Below are 20554 nucleotides of genomic sequence, written 5' to 3'. Positions count from 1 at the left end.
CAACAATCCACAAAACGGAATACCCTGGATAAATATGAGGAAAACTGTATCCTAGATAAAGAGATGGAAAACAGATGAAAGCTTTAGCTTTTAAGCATTGAAAATGTACGAAACCATAAGCCAGCGACTGTGCAATTTTGGATTGGAGCAGCTTTGCTGTGCATGGCTTAATTCAACATGTACCTAAGGTTTTCCTTACTCTTTCGTTGACATACACGACAGCCGTCAATTGTGCTGTAACCATAATGAAACTTGAGGTAAAGAAAACCCAGTCCCCAAAGTTTGTGTTTTACGTTCTACAAGCTGGTTGAGAACGGTATGCAATTGAGCCATGCCGCTTAACAGAGTTCGATGAAGGTCATCATATTCAGCCAGGAAAAACGTTTATTGTATTCACACAACCGTCGAGAGGTTGACATATGGGATTCTATGAAGTTTCTCAAGGTCACGGTGAAATCTTTTTTGTCGAACAACAAAGAATGAATGCAGCGACAGGTGTCTCTTAACTGCAGTCCCTCCATAAAGCGAAATACGACCAAGAAACACATTACGGTTTTGTAACCAGTATTCGATAGACTGAGCAAAACATTGATGGCCAAAACAATCGGCTTGCCATATTCACCGAGAACATGAAATTTAAGCTCGGCCTAAGAAATCGTCATGTTCGGCAGATGGAGCAAATTCATGACCAAATTTTCTCCAGGAAAAAGTACAAAAAGGTTAATTGATAATACCAATGTTTTGATCACATGATAGAGCTGGATGAAAGGATTAATGGAAGCGACATTATTTTGTAGAAAACCGGCAGTACGCCATATCTGTACAGTATAACCTAATCTTGTGAGTGGGAAAAGCAGCAGATTCGGTAGCAATAGCAGTATAGCCAACATGCTAGTTTCTGACGTGTTCATTTCGTGAAATAAAGCGACATCGTAAATTAAATTAACGGCAAATCGAAACACAACACAACAACCCATTGTACGCTTCACGAAGTGACGCAGTATTGGAGGTTTCAGGAAGTCTCTGACTGGGTAGCAAAAGTAACCGCAGGCATGCAAAAAGCATAACCAAACGGTGCTGTGTACTTTTAGAATGTTGAGTAAGAAGGTTATCCTGTTAGCCATTTATATTTTTAGGTACAAAAAAAACAGAACGTCAAAGAATTGGAAAAATTTGGGAAGACCTAGAAAGCAGGTTAAATAACTGAGAAAACAGAATGACATGGGACCAGACGACCTGTGAAGACCAAAGGAGAATCGCATTGTATGATTACCGCAATACTGTGCAACTAGAAAGCATTATCGCTACGTCTATTACTACGAGTACTTTCTGGCTGGAAGGTACTTAAATGCCTACCTGGAAAAACTGCGTATGTCGCTAACAACGCAATATTAATGCAAGGAATATTAATGCAGTTAACGGCCAATTAACGCGTTAATTGAGGTTAATGTTACGTCGGCGGTGCTCGCCTTCCCCGCTGGCCCACCATTCAGACGGGACGCCTTTCGGACGCTTTGATGGCTCTGCGGCGGCCGCCCGCTTTATGGCTGTTGCGTTTTGCACACGTTCGCTTCGAGCTGTTCTTGTCGCCTCTGCTCGCGCGCTAGCGTCAGGAGTTTTCATTTATGTATCGCTCAGTTCTTGCTCAGAACGTCGCTGTTTTTGTTCTCCCGCCCGCCGCGCACCTGTTTGCTTCTGTCTGTTTATTTTGCTTGTACACAACCAAAATAAAGGGATTGCTTGTGCGGCTGGAGCGATCAGAGGTGGCCAACGCATTTGCGTTCACACACCTTGCTTGCGCTTCCGGTCAGCAGCTTCTCCAGTATCCCCCCACACGCTGCTGTGGTTGCACGAGAGACGTAGAACATTAATGGAATATTAATGCAAGGAAACCTGATCGCGGTTTTGTTTGAAACAAGTTGTCTCGCACAAAACAGCGATCAGGTTTCTTTAACCACAATCTTAAAATTTTCAGAGAGCTTATACTTTTATTGCGTCAGTCGTACTGCTCCCCGTCTATCAGATGTCACACTTTGGAAAATCCAAGCCTTTGTGCATTTCATATTAACAAGCAAATTGCGAAGCAATTCTGAAAGCATTCTGCTGCACAACTGCCCAGTGATATAAACTTTCGATGCATAAATGGAATGCGTTTTCGTTACGAATGCAGTTTATGAACCTTTACCGGCAAAAGAGCCATGCGTTTCATGCCGCGGTCGTGCTACCACCGGATGGAAATGCATTACTTACAAATTAGTATTCCTTCTATGCAGCTATTCTGTTGTGACGGTTTGGGGCGAATGATAAGCCTCTTCTTGTGGGCAGTTAACAGCAACTGTCCGCCGATCGCGGATTAGGCTTAAACTAATGTCAGAGGCGCGGTGGGATCGCTTGGTCTGCAATTTCGCTATCCGGCGCAATAAGTGATCGTAGTTGTTTCGGCTTACAGTTGAAGTATGCTTCCTGGCAGGTGCGTTTGCTGCTTTACTTTAATGGTAAATGTTTTGAAAAGTTATTATTTTATAACGAACTCTGTTAATATCCTGCTGTTCTAGGACACGTGGATAAAACCCAAGCGTTGAAACGCTCACACGTTTAAAGTTATTCCCAAATTGCATTAGAATGGCATAATATACAGTATTATACGTTTATATACCATCAAACAAAGTAAACAGCACTCAAAATTATGACAGGCTAAAATGAAATTTAAATAATTGCCAACGTACAGAGCACGAAAAAAGACGCATTAGCACATAAGTCACGAAAATTAGTACTTGTAAGCCTTGAGTTGGTCACCGAGCTTCAGCAAAGCCCCTGCGGCACCGTTCTTGCGCTTTAACGGTGCTTTACGTAGAGCAATAACGGCTAAACGTAGAGTGTAAGCTTAACGTTGAGTTTAAGCAGAGTATTAACGGTGCTTGTCACTAAGTTCTCACAACAGCAATATGTGTCCCAGGATGCTGCCAGCCATCTGCAAAAACGCTGTATCTATTCCTTTGGATTCGCTTAAGAACATTTGATTCATCATGCAATCCTCAGTCGGTTCTAATGACAAATTTCTTTAAAAAGTCAGATCTGTCCTGTTGGGGAGTTCAGTGGTAAATCATTGCTTACAGCTGAAGCTCGAATCCGCTACATATATGCCGGCGAAAGTAATTTCCGGTTGTAGCATATCAGTGCATTGAAGGTGGTTCTCGATCGCATCAGCTGCATCGGCCGGTGGTTGGTGAAATGCAACACAGGACGTATTAAGCACATGACGTATTTTTGTTATTAATAAAACAAAATTTATTGTCATGGAAGATAAGTAACAAACCATCGAAAAATGGAACTGTCATTGTAACGAATCTGTTTCACATACAAGTCGTCATCTTCCACGGTGGGACCACGTGCGCTTCCTCTGCAAGGGTCGAGGTCACCGTCTACCTGTGCTTTATTTACCTAGCGGATTCTAAAATGGGTTGACGCAGTCTGCTGGGAAGGCGTTTTTTTGTCCATCCGTTTTCTCCTATCTGCTCCAAAACTACCGGTTTTTATCACTCAACTCCGCTATCAACAAGGCGTATCCACAGACCCTCCATGCAGTCTACCGCACAAGAAGTCTCATTACTGCAGAGACACCATCTCGAGATTTTCATGGTGCGATTCGAGCTCCGAATAACGATATAGCGGATATTAAAAAAACAGAAAATATCTCGAAACAGTTCGCTTTCAAAAGAGATAGTTATCCAATATCCACTTTTATTGCACTCACGTTATGTGCTTGAAAAGTTTACCTTAAATTGACAAACGTGTAAAATTTATATTCACGATTTCACGATAAAGTCTAATTTGCAAAATTTTATGAAGTTTACCGCGGAAGCGTGTATGCGATCTGCGATCCATTCGAATTCCAGCAAACGTTATTTGTGATTCCACAGCAGCGACGCGCAGTATATGCTGCTTCACCATCGTCGAAATCTCCAGACATGGTTGTTGGAATGCTAATATCTCGCGCAGAGTATCGATGACGCTTTCTGACTAAAAAATAACAGCAGCAGATTTAGCGCAGAAAACCCGCAGAAGCATCACTACCACTGCATCACAGCATCACCAACACTGCAAAAGCGATACTCCTGTATACATTTTTTTGGTTTTTGGGCCAACTTGTGTCACCTTTTCATTGACGTACGCCAGTGCCATCAGCTGTATCGCTATCATAAGGCAGTCCATTCCAAATAACAACCACAATGACTTCGGTGCAGAACGTTGCGCTAGTATGGCGTCGTCGAGAACGGCTTGCAGATACGACATCGCACTGAGCAACGTCTCCATAAATGTTAAGAAATTCAACCACGACATATGCGAATTATATGCCGACAGGCGTTGTACAGTTGCCAAACGCCTATCCAACATATGCTGCACAGTCGCGGCATCGTGGGAAGTGTGGGAGATCAGAAACAGGATGCTTTGACACAGTGGGGACAACTGTAGCCCTTCCATAACCGGAAACACATTTAGTGTGATAATATGGTTTCATATCCGACAATGGACAGTATAAACAGCGTGAGCATCAACGAGATGATTGGTGTACCATATGCGCCAAAAATATAATGATATCTGGCGGCCAGATTCGCCGTCAGACTGGAGAGATTCGAGAAACTGATAATGAAATATGTCCCAGGAAACAGTGCCAACAGACACATGGATAGTAATAAGATTTTAAATACGTCTGTCAGCTGGATAAAACTGGACAGTGACTGGACTAGTGTCTGCGCATTACACCTATGGCACACTTCGGACACGACAATTTTTTACGGCCATCCTTAGACGATGTAGTGCACCTTTCCGTTGTAGCCTATGTACTCGCAAAGGCTGTTCATACAATGGCAAAATTTTTCCGCCATGCCCGTAGTCACCTGCACAGTCTCGGTAGTGTGCGTAGTTTTCGTTAGTCCCGGTAGTTTGTGCAGTTTCCGGTAGTCTCGGTAGTTTGTGTAGTTTTCGGTAGTCTCGGTAATTTGGGCACTTTTTAGTAGTCTCGGTAGTTTGCGTAGTTTTCTGTAGTTTCCTGTAGTCTCGGTAGTTTGAGTAGTTCTTTCTTGTAGTCTCGGTACTTATACCGAGACTACAGGAAATTGTACCGAGACCGAGTGTACCGAGACTACAGGAAACTACAGGAAACTACGTAAACTACCGGGACTACAGGAAACTACAGAAAACTACGTAAACTACCGGGACTACAGGGAACCACGGAAAACTACCGGGACTACAGGAAACTACAGAAAACTACAGGGACTACAGGAAACTACAGAAAACTACGTAAACTACCGGGACTACAGGAAACTACAGAAAACTACCGGGACTACAGGAAACTACAGAAAACTACGCAAACTACCAAGACTACCGAGACTACAGAAAACTACGCAAACTACCAAGACTACCCAGACTACAGAAAACTACGCAAACTACCGAGACTACAAAAAACTACAGGTTACTACCCAGACTAAGAGTGACTACTAAGATTTTGGAAGTCGACCAACAGAATTTGAAGTGTACAGGTTACTACGTTGGCTACTGGACTACGACCTGGAAGTGCGGTCATAAAAAATTGTTGTGTTCGAAGTGTGCCATATCTATATAGATATTATCAGTAGCGTACGCGACATTCTCTTTTGTATAACGCTACCACCATGGAATACCCGAGTCACGTGCAGGAGGTTGGCACCGAGCTGCAGAAGAACGCACAAACCCAGTGTGAACGTTATAATGTAACGAATCAAGCAGGTTTTGGCGATGGCCCTAGTGGGATAACAAAAGTAGCCGCAGGCAAACATCAGGCCAAACCAGAACGAGTTGTGTACCGTTAAGATTCTTTGTATTACAGCCGAATTAGCAGCCATATTATTAGAAATCCGAGCAAAGAGGATCTAACTGCAATCCAGTAAATGCGTTGAAGTTTGGACAAGGGAAAGGAAATGCAGTGTATGTAGTTTTGCCGAACGCGAATGCTCATTAGTACTAGAGTAATGTTTGCCGTTTACCGAGTGCCAATTCTAACCGTTAGAACTTAACCCAGCCAATCTTACATGAAAGTGGAGCTTGTGTTTCTGCAGCTTTTCGCCGGATCCTAGCATCCGTTGATATGTATGTCGGTATTTCATCGCGAGAATTTTTGTTAAAGAAGATATTTTGCGAATTTGATCACCGGTTCAGTTGCTCGGTAAGCGATACTGTGAAATATCGTTGTGGCAGTACTCATGAAATATCGTTGTGGCAGTTCCTCGATCGCGGCATAACGCCCTCCCCGATTTAGCTAGCTGTATCTTACTGAGGTCACACCGGTAACAAAAATGCTTCAGAATTTTGATATAATACTTATGACATCTGACAGTTGCAAAACTCGTTCTTAGACAGATTTTATTCTTTGATAAGCAACATTATGAAACGCTAAACAAATCATCAAAACCTGACAAAGGGTCACTGCAAAATTGCAATCAAAATTGTACACGCGTTAAGGCACAAAAGAAATCTGTTCAATGCTCATAGGCAATACAGGAGCCCGCACCAAACGAGTGACCTTCGAGTTTCTACGAAGTAATTTTATTTATTCGAAGCAATGAGCGAAGAATTATCGCGATACAGTGTTGAAGGAATAGCACGTCTCCGCCCCATCCACTTGACTATTGTCCTCAGGAAATTGCGGCTTATGGCAGTCAGTTGGCACGAAAATGCCTTCCCTTTTAACCACTGGACTAACGCACGTGACACTTCATAAAACTGAGCGGCGGCTTTCGGCGCGCGCAAGCAACTCGGAATTGACCCGGAAAAATTTTCGTAACCAGGCGTATTTACAGCCGCAACGGCGCAGTTGCAACCATTTATTTCGATCTTCTGTTTCCGACATCCATTAAGATTCAAAGAATTTTTTCTCTTGTGCCAGTAAGCGCAGGTCCGGAATGTGCGTGAAGGTGTACGGCTCCAGTTCCATGGTGACGCATTCACTGAATAATATGAAACGCAAATGCGGGTTCTGGACAAAGTCACCGCGGTGCCCCGTTAACGGTTTCCGGTAGCTGTGGTCGCATTTGTCGATGGTGAAGCTCAGGAGGCTGGTGAAGTTCATTGTCGGCATTTTGCCGGTACAGCGGTGGTGACTTGTACAGGGTGAATTCGGTAACATTGCGTCGGATGGGATTCGTCGCCTGGATGAACATTCCTTCAGGGAGGTAGCGGAAGTCTACCGCCAGGGCCATCTTCGTCATGTTTAGGTGGGTGTCGTGCAGACCCAACCGGACAGCGCGATTCTCCCGGACTGTGGCCATGCCCAGGCTGATGTTGCGGAAATTTCGCGGGTTTTGACTTCGGTCTGGGTACCTGAGATTGATGTCCACCACGGACCAGCCCACACATTCAGGGATTGCGTATTCGCATGTTGCTGTGGCATTACAGGAGCTGCCGTTGCTACTTGCTATACGTACGGAAAATTTATTTAACGATTATACTTTAAAATTTGTTTAACAACTACAATTTTTAGCACAAAGTTCACCAACACGAACGAAATTCAAACGCAGAAAGCTCGTACAGTCGAAATAGAACAATATTAAATAAAGCATTTACAAAATATCAAACTTTGCTTACGAAATTACAAAACTACTTTGTATAAAACAAAAGCTAAAAAGCAATGGTAGAGGTATAACATTTACCAAGCCGTATAGGCTGAAACGCTCGGCAATAAAAATGTAAAATTTTTCAGTTCAAGATGTGCAACAACTTATGGAATGAAAAGTGGTAAAAAAACAGACAGCACAATTCAAGCGTCCAAGTGTGCTTCTGCAGTCAGTTGATCGGCAACCGCAGGAGCGACAGGATAAGTGGCGGACATTCAGTCAGTTTCGGAAATATCGCAGCTGCCCACGATATCATCGGTGTTTGTCACTCAGTTGTGCCAGCAGCAGCGCATAACCAACAACGCTGGACGCGATCTACAAAAGCAATCCTCATAATGATGCTTTCAAGAAAATGGACGTTTTGTGTACCGTACTTGGGCGCTCTGCAACATCCGCTTTGCCCTACCTGATTATATATGAATTAGCGCGCAACAAATTCTAAAATCTGCCGTATTGGTAGGTTGGCCAGTGTTCGTAAGCAAAAACTTACGGCAGTAGCTCGCTCACGACCTATGCAAATGCCGGCAAACGTGATTTCCGCCTTCATAATAGTAGGACACCGAAGATGGGACTCGATGGCAGCTGCAACATCGGGCGGTGGTCACTGAAATGCCAGTACGTAACGCCAAGAAGTCACAGCTTCAGCTGCCTAAAAACACTCCAACCAGTTGCAAGTTACAGCGTCGACAAACTACGTCTGTACGTACAATGGAGGAAAGGAAAAACGGGTTAACCCTTTGAGCGTTCTAATCATAATTATTGTGCAGAGCCATAAAGCTGCGACTGTGTGGTTTTCGGTTGGTAAAGCTTTACCTCACTTAACTTGCGTAATTCATTTTCTGCCGTTCTTAGTCTTACTCTTTCATTAACGTACACAACAGCTGTCAGTAGTGCTCCCACCGTAACTACACTCGACATAAAAAAAACCAGTCCCCAGAGTTTGTGCCTTTCCATTCTACGAGCGTATTGAGAACTTGTTTAACCAGACCATTGAAGGTGTACTGCGTCCACTGAAGTTGGACCACACGTGCCAGGATGAATTGGAAAAGGAGGGCATCACCACACGCCGCCTCCTATGCCGGCATATTTTGACGGCGCCAAAGTTGTCGTTCTTTCAGATAATACGCAAACCGTGTCATTCAGATAACCTTTCAGATAATACACCGGCGCCGGCGTTGCCGGTGTCTCGGTGTTCTCGAAAACTGTGTCCGCGTTTACCACACTCCCCACAAACATGGTTGAATGAGCAGGCGGCGGCGGATCGGAGACAGTTGCCTTCTTGATAGGCGTAACAGCAGGCAAATTTGTAGCGGTTCGTGTCCGAACCGCTGCGCCCGCGAAAAAGCTGTTGGCTTACGGCCTTATTTTGGTGTCGACGGTTGCCGGCATGAAAATGCCGGGCGCTGTAATTATTACGTTGTTGAAAATCATATAACGAAAATTCTTCTTCTTTTGCATTATGACGGAAATCGTTATCAAAAGCTAAAACAGCATCATCTCGAAAGGTACATCGCATGGAAGTTAAAAATTCGTTGTACTCCAAATGTTCCAAAAGAGTACGAGCGTATTCCCCTGACACAGTTTTACACAACTTTACTGCTGTACGCCAACTATGGACTGCAAACTCGTCTAACGACAAATCAGTTGGCCCGACCGTTTTGCTTTTGGCACCCGGTTTCGGGCATGCCAGCTCATGCGGCCGTTGCAGATCGCGCGCTTCCGCTGGGAAGCGGCCACGATTGCTTACAGCTGGGCGCGGTTTTAAACTCGCGCACGAATCAAGAGAAGACAGACTATCTGACCGCTTCGGCTTCTCACAGTGCGACTCACCTCCCGGGGTGTGTGTGGGAACTGGTGGCTCTGGAGCCGGTTTTGGAGCGGAATACCGGTGACCTTTGCTGCTGTGGTGCCGGCCGGTGCCGCGGCTGCGGCTACTGCTGCGAGACGATGACCCCGACTGACGCGGCTGCTGTTCTTTGGCAGCTGCAGGTTTGGGTGGATTCTGGACCGAGAGTCCGGCACGAATATACTTCTCCAAGATGCAGCGGACACCTTCGCGGCTGATGAAGGACAGGTTATCCGGAATTTTGACGATTCCCCCAGTGTCAGCAGAGTGGCCCTTGTGGTGATGCCCTCCTTTTCCAATTCATCCTGGCACGTGTGGTCCAACTTCAGTGGACGCAGTACACCTTCAATGGTCTGGTTAAACAAGTGATCCTCGGCAATCTGAGCTAACTTCTTCTTATCGTCATCACAAGCATACACTAAATCTAACTGATCGCAAAGCTTTTTAAGCTTATCAACAGGTAACTTTTTCAACGCCGACTTAGACTTCGGAATATCCATGATAACGGATGACCGAAGTCAGTCAGTCGGTTAATCAAAATCAAAAATCAAAAATGCGCAAACTACTGAGCGCCAAATTTATTTCTCATTGAACACAACCGCAAGGGAAAAACAACCTCTAGACACAGAAAAAAGAAAAATCAAAAATGCGCAAACTACTGAGCGCCAAATACGCTGAGTATTCGCCGATTAATCGCTTATATACGGGTGGCTGCCCAGTGGGCATCTACGAATCAGGTCGCATCGCTACCAGAGAGAGAGCTTCTAACCGCTAGACACTTAACAGCATCGATACAGATTACAAACATGGATTCATCAAGACACGCTGCAACAGGCGTCAGCACCTGTGCACAATAACACTAAGATTATCGCTATAATCTATCCCAGTATGCCATGCCGATTAGCAGCGTTTCCGTGAAGGTCATTATATTGTAGCCGTACAAATGAGATCTATAGTGAAGATGTGCATCTCATTGGTGCTAGTTCAACCGGAAACATCTGAATGTGTACTTGCACGAAATGACCAGTTCTGACGTGGATTTTCTAGACTTCTGAGATTGTCTGAATGTTCTGAAATCATTCTTGCTCTTGCCCTTGCTCTTCCTCAATGACTTTTCAGCTGATTAAAAATGTTTGTGCACTTTGACAATCGCGCCGGTATCGGTTAACATGTTCGCAATTGCATAACTGACTTTTGGGTAATTCGCTAACTCGTAACATCACCGACGGTCACCGACGAACCATCAAAGCTCGTTTTATCGTGGTACGGGTGTGTAACCCACTCCACTAGTGGCAGCTTAGAAGTTGCCTTTGCAATATTCAGCCAGCAATAACGCTTATTGTATTCATGCAACCGTCGAGAGGTTGACAGATGGGCTTCCATGTAGTTTGTCAAGGTCACGGTGGAATCTACATCTTATGTGTCGAACGACAAAGAACAGATGCAGCGGCAGATCTCTCTTAATTGCAGCCCTTCCATGGAGGGAAACAACACCAGCAAACACATTATGGTTTTGTAACCAGCGATCGATAAACAGCAAAATATCGATGGACGAAATAATTGGCTTGCCATATTCACCGAGAACATGATATTTTTCCTCGGCCAGAGAAATCGTTCTGTTCGACATCTGGAGCAAACTAATTATGAAGTTTTCTCCAGGAAAAAGTGCAAAAAGACTGAGTGATAAAAACAGTATTTTAATCACATGACGAAGCTGGATGAAAGGAGTAAAGGCAGCGACAATGGCACGGGCATTATTCGATAGGAAGCCGGCAGTTCGCCATATCTGTACAGTATAACCTAATCTCGTGAGGGGGAAAAGCAGCAGATCTGGTAGCAGAATTAGTGTCACCGATATGCTGTTCTGTGACGCGTCCGCTTCGAGAAATAAAGTGACATGGTAAACAAATTGACGGCAAATTGCAACATAACACAACAAACCATTACACACTTCACGATGTGGCGCAGTAACGGAGGTTTGATGAAGTCTATGATGGGGTAGCAAAAATAACCGCTGGCGTGCAAAAAGCATAATAAAACAGTGTTGTGTACTTTTAGAATGTTGAGTAAAAAAGTGTATATTCGTTTGCCATTTATACATTAAGTTGTACCTAACAAAAATTGAAGCCGATTCAAGTAAATCGAGAAGTATTTTAACTGAGACAACTGAGTGACATCGAACTTACGGCCTATAATGGAGAATAATAACTCCGAAGCTTTATTGTTATTATTACTTTCTGGCTGTACGGTCTCTATACATACAATATGCATGTCGCCCATGTCGGTAACACAGTCGCAAATTGTTAAATTTTTGAAAAGTCACGACATTCTATCTGAATGCCAGTCTGGGTTTCGAAACGGTCATTCGTGTGAAACGTTGCTTCTTAAAGTGACGGAAACATGGAAAAAGGCTGTTGACAACAAAAAGGCGGTGGCTTGTGTTTTCCTTGATCTAAAAGTGCTTTTCCTTCAGTGTGTCATGATTTGTTATTAATAAAACTGCGCGATCTTGGTTTCAACAGTGATGCACTTGAATGGTGACACTCGTATCTCATTGGCAGAATGCAACGGGTGCGAATTGGTGAACGGATGTCTGTATGGGAACGTGTGTACGCAGGTGTGCCACAGGGTTCCATTCTCGGTCCATTACTTTTTATCATTTACCTGAACGAATTATTGAAAATAAATTTACGTTGTCCTGATGTCCGGTTAGAAAGTTTCGCTGATGACACGGTCTGCTATGCGATAGCAGACACGAAGTCAGGTGCAGCAGATAAAATTACCGCTGTGCTTCCAATAATTTGTGAGTGGTTTGAACTGAACCGCTTGGTTGTCAATGAAAAGAAGTCTAAGCTGCTCATGATCACTTCAGCGTACAGTCGGGACAAAAGCATCGTGTCGGTTGATTTGAATGGGCATAAGCTTGAACCGGAAAAATCAGTGAAGCACTTGGGAGTGATAATGGACGAGCATTTAAAATGGACCGACCAAATTAAAAAGGTTCAAAAAAGTGCTTATCATGGAGTCGCCCTCATAAACAGTGTGAAGAGCGGGCTGCCGGTGCCCCAACGCGTTGGACTTTATCACGCTGGAGCCGCTGGCTGTCACGCAAAGAAAAGCCATTCGAGCTATTGCCAACTATGCCGAAGTGTCCACCACCGACCTGATGAAGCAATACGAGATAACGCCACTGTTTAAGCGATGGAAACACCAGGAAGCAACTTGGCTTTACAAAATTCTGCACCCGGAGAAGTTCCAAGTGCCCCGTTACCTCACCGAAATGATCGTCGTAAAACACGATTCCAAACCGTACAGCCTTCGAAGCGGAAACAGGACCTTCATCGAAGGACAGGGAAGGACAAGGACGGGGAAGTCCACGTTGGCGTGGAGGCTGAACAACGTTATGAGCCAGCTAACCGAGGCCGGAAGCGACATTCTTAAGAGCAGTTCGCTTGCTGTTTTTCGTAATGCACTGAAGCATGTTACTTGCCTTTCTTTTCTTAGTACTTCTCTTGTTTTGTGGCTTTTGCTCTAATTTCATTATGATTTCTGTTATTTAGCCAGGTTTAAATTCCCAGGCTAGATCTCGATCCTAGCCTTTTAATGGGTTACCTGCCTGCCGTACAATAAACAATAAGCAAATTATTACTTTTTCTGTGCAGCTGTTCTGTTAAAAAGCTTGAAGCCGATGGCCAGCCGCTTCAAGTGGACAAGAGACAGCAACTGTCCGCCAATCGCGGACGATAACCCGTGTGATGTCAAGGGCAGTGTGAGATCGCTGGGTACTCGCTTCGCGGCTTCCTGGGGATGTTGAGTTTTAGTTGTTTCGGTTTACAGTTGAGGTATGCTTCATGACAGGTGCAGCTGCTGCTTTACTTGAATGTTAAATTTTTTGAAAATTGTGACTATTATTCCACTACACAAATAAAATGCGAAAGGCTTAAACGCTCATACGTACAATAATGAGCGAATTACATAACTGTATAATATCTTGTACGTCTGTAAATCATCAAACAACATAAGCGGTATCAGAAATTTAATAAGCCAAAATAAAACCTTAATGCAATGCCAAAGCCAAGACGTATCTTTAAAAAGTATTACAAAATATTAGTAAGCAGTTGACCAGAGTTGACTACAGAGCGGCAAAATAACTTCAACAAAACCCCTGCAGCGCCATTCCTGCGCTTTGATAAATTAGAGTATCAGCGGCGTTTATCACTAAGCTCTGCCAGAAGTAGTACATATCCCATGACGCTGCCCGCTATCTACAAAAACATCAAATTGTTGCTTGGATTTGCCTAGTAACTCTGGGCCTGCTGCCGTCTGCATACAAGTATTTCTCTGTTCATTTATTCATTTTCTTGTCTAAAAGGCTTGGTTTGCCCTTTGGGGGAATGACCGTCAGTCCACTGGTAAGCCAAAACTTACAGCTGAAGCTCGAATCCGATCCACATATATACCGGCGAAAGTAATTTCCGGTTGTAGCATATCAGTGCAGTGAAGGTGGTTCTCGATCGCAGCAACTGCATCGGCCGGTGGTTGATGAAATGCAAGCACATGACGCCAGGCATTCGCAGTTTGGACAGTCTAAAAAATGATTGTGTCCTATCCATTCGTTTAACAGGAAAAAACGGAACAATGCCTAGAACGTTTTAGGTGCGCCTATGAAGCGGATCGAGGATTGTACAGTACATTGTAGATTGTACATTCGACCAGATTTGAAGTCCCATTGGGGTTGTTGCTCTTGTGCCATAATAATAATAATAATAGTAATGCAAACCATCGTTTGAGTGTAGCCAAAAATAAACAAGCGGCAGACCATTAATGTCATCCTGTATTGCGTTGAACAAAAGTACAAGTAACAGCGGTGTGGTAAACGGCAACATGACACTTTTTGTGCTTTTCTGAATCATAAATTCTACATTTAATTTGGGTTACACAGAATAAGGGATTACTTACGCCTTCGTTGACATATACTACAGATGCCAGTAATGCTCCCACCATAATAACGCTCGACATTAAAGGAATTCCGTTATCCAGCTTTGCGCTCTTCTGTTGTACAACCTGATTGAGAATGATCTGCAGATATCCCATGCCGATCAGTAGCGACTCGGTGAAGGTCATGATATTCAGCCAAGAAAGCCGTTTGTTGTATTCGCGCAACCGCCGGCAGGTTGACAAGTGCAGTTCTAAAATGTTTTTTAAGACTGCAGAATGATCTTCCGTTTTAAACGATACAGAACGGATCCGTCGGCCAACCTCTCTCAGTTGGAGTCCTTCCATGAAAGGGAATAACACCAGCAGACACAACACAGTTTCATAACCAGCTATCGATGGAAGGAGCGCCAGCTTTATGCACATAATTATCGGCATGCCATAATCACCGAAAATGTAGTGGTATTCAGCGGCTAAAAATGTCGTATCACTCTGCATATAAAACAAATTGGTGCCCACAAATATTCCAGGAAGAAACGAAAACAGACCAAGAGATACTGACAATATTTTGATCAAATGGTGAAGTTCGGTGAAAGGGGTGAATGATTCGACAACTGCACGGGTGTAATGCGGTAAGAAGCCAGCAATGCGCCATATCTGTATAGCATAACATAACCGAGTGAAAGGAAAGATCAACAAAACCGGTAGATTAATTAGTACCCGCGACATGCTGTTGCTTATTTGTAAGTCTTCCGTTCGATGGAAGAAAGAGGCATCGTAAATTAAATTGGCGCCAAACTGCAGCAGCACATAAAGACCCATTGCACAATGTACGATGAGGCGCAACTGCCGGAATCTGACAAATATGTGGATCGGATAACAGAAGTACCCACATACATGCAAAAAACACAACCAACTGGTGTTGTGTACTTTTAGAATGCCAGTTAAGAAAGCCGGTTTGTTGACCATTTATAGTTTTGTCTTGGAAAACTACTCGAAGAACAGAAATGCTTTAAATTCACCTTTCGGTAAATATTTTACCTAACTGAGAAACAAGAATGGTATTATACCGTCGCGGTTGTGAACGTTGGTAAAGCGTTACCTCGAGTTTCACGGCAAGCAGTATGAATTAATGGAGCTTTGATGTTTAATATTCATATTTAAATTTGGCAGTACGCTTTAAACCAGGTAAGGGGAACTTATCGGGTCAAATAGCGAACGGGGGTAACTTTCGCAATGGAGGGACAGTTTCCAGGCAGTTTACTTTTGTCTCATGTTACATCTAATTTACTTTGTCTGCAGCAGTTCCGCAGCACGTAATGCGCAAGCGGCGGAAATTACCCGAGGAAAAGTTACGCTGTTGTCAGCCTAAATCTCTTGTTAAACGTTCTAAAATCAGTGGACTTGTTTTATGAGATGTAGCTGCTGTATGCGGAAGATGCGGACACCGGCTGGACAAAGATTGAACAAGTGGACATTTGCAGTAGAGAAACCTAACGAATTTGCATACGCATTTGCTGGTAAACTACTAAACCATACTCGAGAGCTGCTTTATTCTGATGGCAGCTTTAATAAGCCCTCGAACAGTTCGAAAGGAGTATTCGAATGTTTAAGGATAATAACGCGTCGTTAATTGGTAGCACACAAATCACAACAAAACTTCCAAGGCCGCTGCACAAGCTACGGATTGAAAGGATGCACAGAAGTAAGTAGTAACACAAAGTGCAAAGAGTATCACTAAGCGGTTTATTGATCGCTTAGTGGGAAAACATCTTTCGGAAGCTGACAACGAGTAGTGACGTATCTGTACACAGAGTATCAGCGGTGCTTGTCGCTAAGTTCTGCCAGCAGCAGCGCATATCCCATAATGCTGCAAGCCATCTGCAAAATTCACATATGTGCGCTAGGGTTCTATAAAATTTAGTAATTCTGTATGCAACCTTCAAATGATGCTAGCTGACTGCACTATGAGCGTGCACACTTTAAGTTTCCCGTTGGTAAGTAGTCAGTACAACTTAGAGCCGTAGCGCGCTGACGATCTATATAAATGCCGGCAAAAGTGATTTCCGGTTGCATCGTAGCAGTGCGATGGAGATGGTTTGTGATCACCTCAGCAATCTCGGGTGGAGGCACATTAAACGCTAGCACATGACGCCAAGCATCTGCAGCTTCAGCAGTCTAAAACAATTTATTCTTTAAGCCTTTTTTGTACATACGAAAACCCAGAAACGCGAACAGTTTAGTTTAGCGAACAGTTTAGGTGTATTGCATGCTGTGCAGTCGGGAAATATGCAAACGTGGTTAATCGTATCTGCTTTTTCTTTCATGTCGCGCAGTCATACAACCGGTGTGGCAGATGGCTATCGTTTTTCTGCTGCTAAGGCGTATTTCGCCTTACAGATAGTGGGTACAAACAACCATTCTTCTTCTTACTTTTTCGTTGGCGTACACCACAGCGATTAATAATGCCCCCACCATAAGTCCGCGCCGGAGGAAAGGAAAAGACCAGTCCCCAAATTTACGCTCCTTTTTTCTGCAAGGTCATTGAGAATAATGTACAATTATCCCGTGCTGATGAATAGAGTTTCAGTGAATGCCATCATATTCAGCCAGGATAGGCGCTTGTTGTATTCGCACGACAGCCGGCAGATTGACAGATGCACTTCCATGAAGTTTATTACGACTACCGTATGATCATCCGTTTTAGTTGACAGAGAACGAATCCGTCGACCAACCTCTGCTAGGTGCAGCCCTTTCATGAAAGGAAATAACACCAATAGACACAATACAGTTTCATAGCCGACTATCGATAGAAGAAGCACCAGCCCAATGCTCAAAATAATCGGTTTGCCATATTCGCCGAAAATATAATGATACTCGGCTGCCAGAGAAACCGTAGTACTCTGAGTATGAGCGAAATTGATAACTAGATTTGTTCCAGGAAAAAGCGTAAAGAGAGCGAACGATACGGTCAGTATTTTGATCACGTGGTGAAGTTGGATGAAAGGGGTAAATGAATCGACAATTGCACGGGCGTGGTGCGGTAAGAACCCAGTAATACGCCATACCTGTACAGTATAACCCAACCGCGTCAAAGGAAAGAACAAGAGAACTGGTAACGAAATAAGTGCGCTTGACATGCTCCTGGTTACATGCGCGGTTTCATCGAACATGGAGGCATCGTAAATTAAATTGGCTCCAAATTGCAGCATGACGCATACCCCCATCGCACACTGCAGCATGAGACGCGGTAGTCGGGATTTCACGCATTTACTCATTGGATAACAAAAGTAACCGCATGCGTGCAGAAATCCCAACCAACATGTGTTGTGCATTCTAAGAATCCTGGATAGGAAAACAGATTTACTGACTATCATTTTACTGTTCTATTTTGGAAAACTCTTTAAATTAACGGAAGAAAGTACAAACGTTCTGAAAGCAACTTATCAACTGAGAAAACGGGTTAGGCGTGAAATTAAGGGGGAAGTGCATGTGAGTTTTATCAGCTTGTAATATAATACAATATCAAGCTCTCGTGGATCGAATACGTGTGCAGCTGAAATAGTATCCGGAAATGCCATCCTGTCGCATCAAACAGCGACCGGGTAACTAAAGCAGCGGCTTCAGAAATTTGCTGTTGCACTTCCTGGTTTACGGAGAATTGGTATCTTACGACATGTATGTACTTGCCATTAGCAATGATTTACAGTAAGAAAAACGTTTATTGAGTTGTCGTCCGCTTACACACACCATGGAACATTAAAGCAGGGGTGCGACTGCGTCTGCACGACCAGTGCGCCCAGTATAACCGTTCATAATTGCAACAGGGGTTTTTATGTTCACGCTGTGACTTTACAGACAGCAAGAAAGTGACATAATCAGGATAACCTTGCTTGTACACAAAGTTTCAAAAAATCCTTATTACGGGATACGGAATTTAAAGGAACAGGCGTTTATAGTAACTGATTTATTTTCGAGTAGCCAAGCCCGTAAACGGGCACTCTCACATATCCTTATCCGTTGAAGAACATCGAATATGCTAGGCTAGTCAAGTCACCATAACTCGTTAAACACCAGTAATACGTACGCTAGAGAAGCAACACGTCACAGAATTGCTGTAGGCTAATACGGGCACAAAGCTACGTCATGCACAAGGCACAAAGCCACAGAACAACAAGATCAGTATCATTCTATATCGCATCCGTATCAAAGTTGAGTTGAAAAACTGAGGCCCCTTCGTACGTCCACGTACGAAATCAGGTGAAAGCGTGCTATATATGCCCTTAAAGTCAGCTGACCATGAACCAGAAGACCGGCAGGGCAACTCACCAAATACCGTATTGCGTACCATATTACCGATGCTTGTCACTGAACTGTGCCAGGAGCATTGCAAATCCCACGACGCCGCACGCTATCTACAAAAAAATGACTGCTTCCGTTCATTAGAATCTTTTCAGACATTTTGTTCTATATGCAGTACTCGATTAATTCTATGTGCTCAGGAGTCATCTGGCGTGCATCAAAGTTAATTATAAAAGCTTAATAGTTATTCTTATGACTGGCGATCAGTAAACAGAAACTTACAGCCGCAGCTTGTTGACGATCTATGTATATGCCGGCAAAAGTGATTTTCGGTTGCATCATTGCAACGTAGTCAAGATGGGTGTTGATAGCAGCGGCTACATCAGCCGGTGGTCGGTGAAATGCCAGTGCATGACGCCAGGAAACCACAGCTTCATTAGCCTACGAAAACTAGATTATCTATACTTGACTAAAAACAGGTACTTCTACAGATAATAAGAATGGATGTCCACTGTTTGTTACATGATACAAGGTAATCGGCACTGACGTATGAAAGTTTAGCCTAAATGCGCATATAAAGGGACAACCTTCACTAAAAACCGTTTCTCGCTGCTGCTGCCGTCACCCGTCTGGAGTGGGACGTTGTAGGCTGAAAATGGTGCTTATTTACTGCGCCGGATTAAACAGCAGGGCACACCTGTTAAACGACTGTGTGCTTTTTGCATTTTGTAACTTTACTTTTTTTCCCTTCTTACATTTCTAGAAAGGTTCCTTTATTCTTTCTTACTCTTTCGTTGATATACACCACAGCTGTCAGTAGAGCTCCCACCATAATGACAGCCGAAATAAAGAAAAGCATGTTCCTTAAGTTTGTGTTCTTCTGTTCTACAAGCTCATTAAGAACGATCTGCAAGTATCGCATCCCGATTAACAGCGTCTCAGTTAAGGTCATCATATTCAACCAGGAAAAGCGTATATTGTATTCAGACAGCCGCCGACATGTTGATAAATGAGCTTCTATGGACGCTACATAATGATCTGCTTTGTCAAATGACAAAGAACGAATGCGGTGACAAAGCTCGGTTAGCTGGAGTCCCTCCATAAAAGGAAACAACACTAACAGACACAAGACACTTTCGTAACCGGCAATCGACAGACGAAGCAAAACATTGAGGAACAATACAACCGGAACGCCGTATTCGCCGAGAATATGATATTTTTTCTCAGCAACAGATATCGCATCTGTGCCGTCTAGCATCAGAAGCAAATTTACAACACAATTTTCCCCGGGAAAAAGTGCAAGAAGACATAGTGATACTGACAAGATTTTGATTATGTGGTGCAGCCGGATGAAAGGTGTAAAGGTAGTGACAATGGCACGAGCGTTGTTCGGTAGGAAGCCGGCAGTAAGCCATATTTGTATAGCGTAAAGTAACCGTGTTAGCGGAAAGAGCATTAAAACTGGCAATGAGATGAGTTTCGCCGGCGTGCTACTCTCCGTTCGGTGAAGTAAAATTACATCGTAGATTAAATTGGCGGCGAACTGCAACATAACACAACAACTCATTGCACAGTGCACGATGCGCCGCAGTAACCGAGGTTTAATAAAGCCGCTGACTGGGTAGCAAAAGTAACCGCAGACATGTAGAAGGCACAACCACATTGTGTTGTGTACTTTTAAAATGTTGAGTAGGAAAACAGAATTGTTAGCCATCAACATGCTCCTGTTGAAAAATAGAGTTCGGAAGAACTGGAAAAGATTACGGAAGCCTTATAAAACAAACTGACCATCAATGACGTTTATCGGACAGGACCCCGACAG

This window comes from Paramacrobiotus metropolitanus, unplaced genomic scaffold (genome assembly GCF_019649055.1).
Source record: "Paramacrobiotus metropolitanus isolate TYO unplaced genomic scaffold, Prichtersi_v1.0 Parri_scaffold0000003, whole genome shotgun sequence".
Lineage (NCBI taxonomy): Eukaryota > Metazoa > Tardigrada > Eutardigrada > Parachela > Macrobiotidae > Paramacrobiotus > Paramacrobiotus metropolitanus.
This window is presented reverse-complemented; position numbering follows the sequence as displayed.